Genomic DNA, 8,368 nt, shown 5'->3' with positions numbered 1-8,368 from the left:
AACTTAAAAAGGATCACATATCATGATCAAGTAGGATTCATTCCAGGGTTGAATGGATAGCACAACATATGGGAATCAATATGTATTGTATAATACACCACATTAATGGAAGCAACAACAAAAATCACAGGATCATCTCAAAAAATGCAGAAAAACACTTTGACAAAATCTAATATCCATTCTTGATTTTTAAAACTACCTGAAAATTTAGGTATAGAAAGACTTTATCTCAAACTGATAAACCCATTTATGATAAACCCATAGCCAATATCACTTTAAATGGAGAGAAGTCAAAAACTTTCCTTCCAAAATCAGAAACAAGACAAAGATGCTCACATTCACCACTCTTGTCCATTATAATTGTCAAATATCAGCCTGAACACTCAGGCAAAAGTAAAAAAAAAAAGGGATATGTGTAGAAAAGTAACAAGTTAAAGTATTATTTGCCAATGACATGGTCTTCTCTGGAGAAGACCCAAAAAATTCCACCAAAAGATCCTTAGAATTAATAAACAAATTCAACAGCAAAGAAGAATAAAAAGTCAACACAAAACGATCATTAGCATTCATATACACAAATAATAAACTCACTGGGAAGGAAATTAGGGAAACAATACCTTACACAATAACATCAAAAAATATAAATATTTAGAAATTAACCTAAAAATAAATAGAAAGACCTCTACAATGAAAACTACAGTAATCTTAAAAGGAAGATCCAAGAGGACATCAGAAAATGGAAAGATTTCCCCTGCTCCTACATAAGCCAAAACAAAATCACATTATTTCCAAAACTAATATACAGATTAAAGCAATCTCAATCGAAATAAAAATAACAAAACAAGCCTAAATTCATATGGAACCAGAAAGACCCTAAAATAGCAAATCCAATCTTGGGAAACAAGAGGAAAATGGAGGCATGACAATCCCAGACTTCAAGTTATACTACGAAACTTGTGATTAAGTATTGACAAAAAGTAAACTGTGGATCAATGAAACAGAACTGAAGATGCTGAAACATTCCCAGGCACACTCAGGTACATGCCCTTTGACAAGGTGTACAAACGCTTTCACTGGAAGAAAGATAGCATCTTTAACAAGTGGTTCTGGGAAAACTGGCTACCTACATGCTAAAGATTAAACTTAGAACCATATCTCTCACCATGTACTAAATTAAAATAAAAACGATCAAAGATGTAAATATTAAAACAGAAAGGCTTAATCTTCGAGAAGACAGAAAGATAACATTCCTAAAGATGTAAACATAGGAAAGGATCTTCTGAACAGAATCCCAGTTGCACAGCAAATAATACCAAGAATCAAACAAATGGAATCATATCAAATTTTAAAGCTTCTGCACAGCAAAGGAAACAACAGCGTGAAGAGAGATGCTACAGAATGGTAAAAAAAAAAAATTCCAGCCATTCTTCCAAAGATTTATATCTAGGCTATATAAAAATCTCAAAATATTATACCTCCTAAGTTAAAAGACCCAATCAAAAAATGGGTAGCTGAAATGAATGGGCACTTCTCCATGAGGAAGTACAAATATCCAATAAATACAGGAAAAAAGTTCAATATAACAGGGCATTTGAGAAATGCAAATTACAAGAACAGGAAACTTCCATCTCATGCCAAAAAGAATGACTATCTGCAGGAAATCAAATAATAACAAATGCTGGCAAGGCTGCAGGAAAAAAATGCAACACTTTTTCATTGTTGGTGACAGTGTAAACTGTCATGAATGACCTGAGAGAGACCTGGGCTGCCCACTACAAACAATAGGCTCCCCACTATAGACAATACACTGCCCTAAACAAATAAGAATTAAGGTCCATAAAGAAATTTACGACCAATCTTCCTGACGCCAGCTCTGTCTACACATCTACATTTATTGTCTTTGCAGTTTTGGCTTCAAACATTTCAATCAGATTCTTCACACCCCTAATCCTAAACCCTATATATACTTAGCCTCCCCTCAAGGTAGCTACATATATCACTCTGATTTCAGCTTGCCTGTATGTGTGTGGAATACAATCTTTCTCACAGTCTCAGTCTCCGGGTGTTTCCTCATGCACCACTATTTAATATAAACTAGGACAACTACTGTGGAAATCAGTATGGAGATTCCTTAAAAAACTAAAATTAGAAATTTAATTTGACCCAGTTATTCTTCTTCTTGGTATATTCTCAAAAGAGATAAAGAAACGATATTACCGTAATATATGCCTAACCATTTTCATAGCAGCCAGATACACAATAGCTATACATTGGAAGCAGACTATATGTCCACCAAGAGAAATTTATAAACAATGTATTATTTATAGAAAACAGAGTACCACTCTGCCATAAAAAGGACAAACTTCACTCATTTATAGAAAAATGGAGAGATTCACTATGGCTGAATAACAGAGGAGCCACATTGGAATAACTCAGAGAAAATCATCTAAAAACAAAGCTAACTGGAAGAAAGGGGGAGACATACATCCAGATGACAAAATAAATCTGAAGAGACTTTTATATTAAACAAACTTTAGGCATAGGACTTTATAAAATGGCAACACACCCCTACATACTTGCTTGTAGGAAAGCTTCCTATACACAGAGCAGGAACTACCATTTGGGGAAATTCCCAAAGAACTGCAACAGTAGGGAACACTCAAAGATAAATTTGGGATATAAGGCCCCTTGCCTCTTTTGCCTTCTGCCAAAAGGAGGACATTGCAGCCTGTCAGCAAATTTTGCCAGCACACACAGGGAAGAGTGACCAGGAAGCTGCTCCCTCCCCGATGGGCCACCATTTATTTTTTTGTTTTGTTTTGTTTCATGCGCTGTAATGGCTAACTGAAACCTCTATCAATAACAAGATTAATGACTGCAGCAGAAGCAGTGAAGGTAGTGATTGGAACAGCACCATACCACCCCTCCTGCCCTGAATTTTCTGAAATGGTACCAGCAGAAGTAAAAAAAAAAAAAAAACAGATTAAGGAGGCTATAGAGAAAATGAGATCAGACTCACTCTCTCTTGTTGCTTTTACTGTCTTCCACAGCCACAAACGGTTGCCCCTATGCCATGTGCCACTTTGACTCAGAGCCAGTCAATTATGGACAAACTGTGAGCTAAATAAACCTTTCCTCCTTTGACTTGCAGGTGTTGGGTATTTTGTCTCAGCAATGAAAGAAAACTACCCAAATCTACCAATAACCATAATTATATTAACTCTAATAGATTAAATACACAAAATAAAAAAGGACTATAGAACTGGATCTTTAAAAAATCCAAACTATATTCTGCTTATTATAAATACACAGTAAGATTAACACAAAAAAGAGGGAAAAAGAGATCTCATGTGAAAAACCAGAAGCTAATAAAACTATACATTAAAGGCAAGACTATGATGAAAATAATATATTTCATAATGATCACAGTATAAATTCAAACAGATACTATAACTGTACTATAACTCACAAATCTGTATGTAGCTAATAGAATAGCTGCAAAACATATATTATAAAGCAAAAATATATTGACTGAAAAGAAAAATTACAAACCCTGAATCATTTGTAGATATTTTAACATAGCTCTGAGCAGGTAATAGAACAATCAGACAAAAAAATCCATAAGGATATAAAAAGTATAAACAAATGTTATTGATAAATTTGACCTACTTTGTGAGTGTGTATAAAACAGCATGTCCAGAATAATAATAATCAAACTTACATATACTATGGATGACTTCTGACTTTGGAGATTTGTTGATACCTTCTTCATGGTTTGGCATACCATTAATTTAAATAAAGGGACTATGTTAATAAGAAAGAGAGAAAATGAGATCAGAAATAATCTCTCAGTTAAAAAAGAGATGATGAAAAAAATAAAAAAAATAAAAAAGAGATGATGATCAAATTGAAGGACTTGCTCAGCAAAGCTAGGGGAAATAGAGATTTAAAAAACAGAAGGGCCTAGGAAAATGATGTTAACTGAAGAATGCCCAACATAGAAACGCAGATTGAAACAAATATCCAGGAAATTAAAAATTCCATTTAAAGTATATGCAGCTGATTGAACCAAGGTGCGGACAGAATATCAGAACTAGAAACAGGACTGTGGTCAGTGATTATGAAAAGAAACATTTCTTAAAAATAGAAAGGTACCAAAAAATCAATCCAACAGCCACAAAATGATGCAAAGCAGAAAAACATAAGATTGATTGGAGTCAATGGAAGAACAGGAATCAGCAAAAACGACATAAAAAACTTGATCACAGAAGTAATAGCAGAAAACCTCCCAAGCATGGAAAAACAGATAAGTGGGACATATAGGACTCCAATTACTAATGCCAAAAATAAATCTATACAAAAGCATATAATAATAAGATTCCAAGATGTTGCTCTATGTTCATAATCAGCTAAATAGTTTAGTGCTTATTTTGTAACATATTTTGCAGTGTTAAAAACTTGAGCCAAAAATTCCATTTTCATTTTTTTATTCTCAGTAAATTTTAATTATACTTATTCAAAATATCAGATGTCCTTAATTCTTGTTATAATTTTCCTTATTAAAGATCTTTCAGACAGAAAAATTTCTTTAAGAAATTAATACTTTTATCAATTTTAAAAGACATATTTTATCCAGCAGGGACTCTCATTTTTATATAGTATTAAAATGTTATCTATAATAGAGTCCTCCAATCAGCCTCTCTTGGCTTGAATATGCACATCTGTCATAATTTTTAGTTTTTTCAGACAGCATTTACAAATTCAATTAAATGATATATACATTGTCCTACTTCATTCTAATCCTCTGCATCTTCATTCTGTCTATTTCCTTGCATGTTGTTTTTTGGGATATCCAAATTGATCCACTATCTTTAGTAACCTACTAAAGTTCCATCTGTTGAATGAAGCTTGTCCAAAGATTTCACTGAACTCTCTACCATGTGATATTATTATAAAACTACTCCCAAACTCATTCTGGAAGCAAGCTTTGCCTAGATAACAAAACTTGGGAAGGCTCCAACCAAAAAAGGCAACGCAGGCCATCTTCCCTAATGAGCATAGATGGAAAGCTCCTCAATAAGATAGTGGCAAACAGGTAGCATCAAATCAGTAAGATGATTATATACCATGTAGGATTCATTCCAGTGATATAGGAATGTATCAACATACACAAATCAATAATTATAATACACCACACCAATAGAACCAAGGACAAAAATCAAATTATCATCTCAACATATGCAGAAAAAGCATTACACAATGTTCATCACATAATTCAAGGTAAAAAAAAATCCTACAGGAAAAGGGAATAGATGGTCATTATTTCAATCTGATAAAAGTTATATATAACAAATTAATATCAAACATTATAAAAAATGGTGAAAAAATGAAAGCTTTCACTGTAAAATCAGGAACAAGAAAAGGATATCCACTCTCTCCACTCCTGTTCAATATAGTTCTGGAAATATTAGCCAGAGCAATTAGACAAGAGAAAGGAATAAAAGGAATAAAGATAGGAACGGAAGAAGTTAAATTAGCATTATTTGCAGATGTCATGATATTCTACCTAGAAGACCCCAAAACTTGCACAAAAATTTCTAAATATAATAATCAAATTCAGTCACATAGCTGAATACAATGTAAACACTCAAAAATCAATGGTATATCTGCACAGGAATAATAAACTCACTGATAGAGTAATTAGAGAAACAACACCTTTCATAATAGTACCAAGAAAAATGAAATACTTAGGAATCTTTCTAACAATGGAAATAAGAGTTCTATATATTGAAAGTTACAGTACTCCAAAAGAGGAGATTGAGGAAAATATCAAAAAAATGGAACCGTATCCCTTGCTTATGAATAAGAACCAACATAGTGAAAATGGTCATACTCTCAAAATTGTTATACAGATTTAGTGCAATCCCAATCAAAATACCATTAGCATACTTCACAGATCTAGAGAAAACATTGCTAAAATTCATTTGGAATCAGAATAGACCTAGAATAGCAAAACTAATTCTGGGCAACAAAAGCAAGGCAGAGTACATTGCAGTCCTTGATCTGAAATTATACTACAGAGCTATTGTGCTAAAAACAACATGATACTTGCAAAAATCAGACCAAGGATCAATGGAACAGATTACATGATACAGAAACAACTCCAGTGCCTGAGGCCCAGCATCCAACTGGGCCAGGGAAATGCAATGCCTGACCCATCTCCCCTGCACTGCAAGACGGGCAGCCAGTTTGGTAAGCACACAGGGCTTGGCAATCAGTCTGACCAGAGGAACTTGGGGACTGACCCATCCCACTACATAGCAGGAAATTCCTGGGGCCCAGCATCTAGCTGGGCCAGAGGAACACAGTGGCTGACCCATCTCCCCTGCACCATGAGAAGAGAAGGCAAGGTGCCAGTACAGGAAGATCCTGGGGCCTGGCAACTGGCTGGGATAGAGAAACGCAGTGCCTGACCCATCTGCCCTGCACTGTGAGAATGAAAGCTGAGGCTTGGCAACCAGCTTGGCCAGAGACACCCAGTCCTGACCCATCCTCCTACACAACAGGAAAGGCAGCCAGCACAGGAAGCACCTGGGACCCAACAACCTGCTCCAAAAAAAGAATCCTGAAAATGACAAGATGAAGGAGCAAAATGCAATCTCAGACCTCTACCCCACACAGAACAAGTCCAGGAAACATCAACATGGAAGAACATGGAAGTCACACACCTGAAATTTCTGAAATGATAGCAACTGAATTAAAGAAACAACTCCAGGAAGTTATAGAAGACATCAGATCAGAAATTATCTATCATGTAAAAAAAGAAATGACAACCATAATGAAAGAATTGCTCAGCATATCTAAAGACATAGGTTAAAAACTAGAGGAGAATAGAAAATTGATGGGAACCTTGAATGAACAATGTAGGAAAGACTTCAAATGCATGAAACATTCAAACAGATATCCAGGAAATTAAAAATTCCATTGAGGGGCTGGGGATTTAGCTCAGCGGCAAAAGCGCCTGCCTGGCAAGTGCAAGGTCGTGAGTTCGGTTCCTGGTACCGGAGGGGGGAAAAAAAAAAATTCCATTGAAAGCTGGCAAAACTGCTTGAATGAAACTGAAAATAGACTCTCAGATCTTGAGGGCATCATTCCAGCTAGCAATCATGAAAGCAAAGATCTCCTAAAAATGATAAGGAACTAGGAAATAACAATCTTACAGGTGCAGGATGATGTAAAGTACAATATAAGAGTAATAAGTGTCAATGAAAAAGCAGGACTCAACACAAATGACATTAAAAGACTAATTTCAGAAATCATGGAAAATTTCCCAAGCATGGGAAAAGAATGTGTCTTATAGTAAGTGAGGCATACAGAACTCCAACTAGCCATAACCAAAACAAATCTACACCCAGACATACAATGATCAAGATCGTAGAAATTCAGCAAAGAACAGAATATTAAAAGCTATTAGAGGAATAAAAAGAAAAGCTATGAAGAAAATCCCATCAGAATCACAAAAGATTTCTCAACACAAACCATCAAGACAAGAACAGCTTGGAGTGAAGTGTTTCAAGTTGTGAAAGAAAACAATTTCCAACCCAGAATGATGTAACCTTCAAAACTAACTTTCAAAATTAATGGAGAAGTAAGATAATTCCATGACAAAAAACAACAGAAGAAATTCATTACTGCCAAAGCAACCCTACAATGAATACTGAAAGATACTCTAAAAAGAGATAAAAATGACCACCATTCCAAGAACAACAACAGGAAAAATCTACCAAGCAGGGCAAGCAATTAAACACAGGGAGAAAGTAAGGAATCAACAGATGGAAAATAATATGACAAAGCCAATACATATCAGTTATAAACATCAAAGTAAATAGCTTCAACTCAGAACAATTAAAAGAAACAGACTTGCAGAGTAGATCAAGAAACAAATCCAAAAATATGTGATATAAAAGAAACACATTTGACTCAAAAGAAAAATCATAGATTAAAAATCAATGAATGGAAAACAATACTCCATGAAATGGGAATGCAGAAAAGTGCAGCAGTAGCTAATCTGTTCACAGACAATGTGAACTTTAAACCAAGAATGATCAAACAAGATAAAGAAGGTCACTACATACTTGTCAGGGGGAACATTCATGAGAAACAGATAATAATCATAAATATACATGCATCAAATACAGGAGCACCAACTATATAAGACAAATCTTAATAGACATAAAACAGCTAAAATTTTTTCCAAGTTTGTGGGTTTTCTTTTTACTTTGCTGGTGATTTCTTTAGATGTGCAGAAACTTTTCAGTAGGATGAGATCCCAGTTGTTGATTCTTTCAAGTGTTTCATGTGCAATTAG

The sequence above is a fragment of the Chinchilla lanigera genome, unplaced genomic scaffold, assembly GCF_000276665.1.
Source record: "Chinchilla lanigera isolate Chin_1 unplaced genomic scaffold, ChiLan1.0 scaffold00156, whole genome shotgun sequence".
Classification (NCBI taxonomy): Eukaryota; Metazoa; Chordata; class Mammalia; order Rodentia; family Chinchillidae; genus Chinchilla; species Chinchilla lanigera.
The sequence above is the reverse complement of the archived record's forward strand: the minus strand, read 5'-3'. Positions refer to the sequence as shown.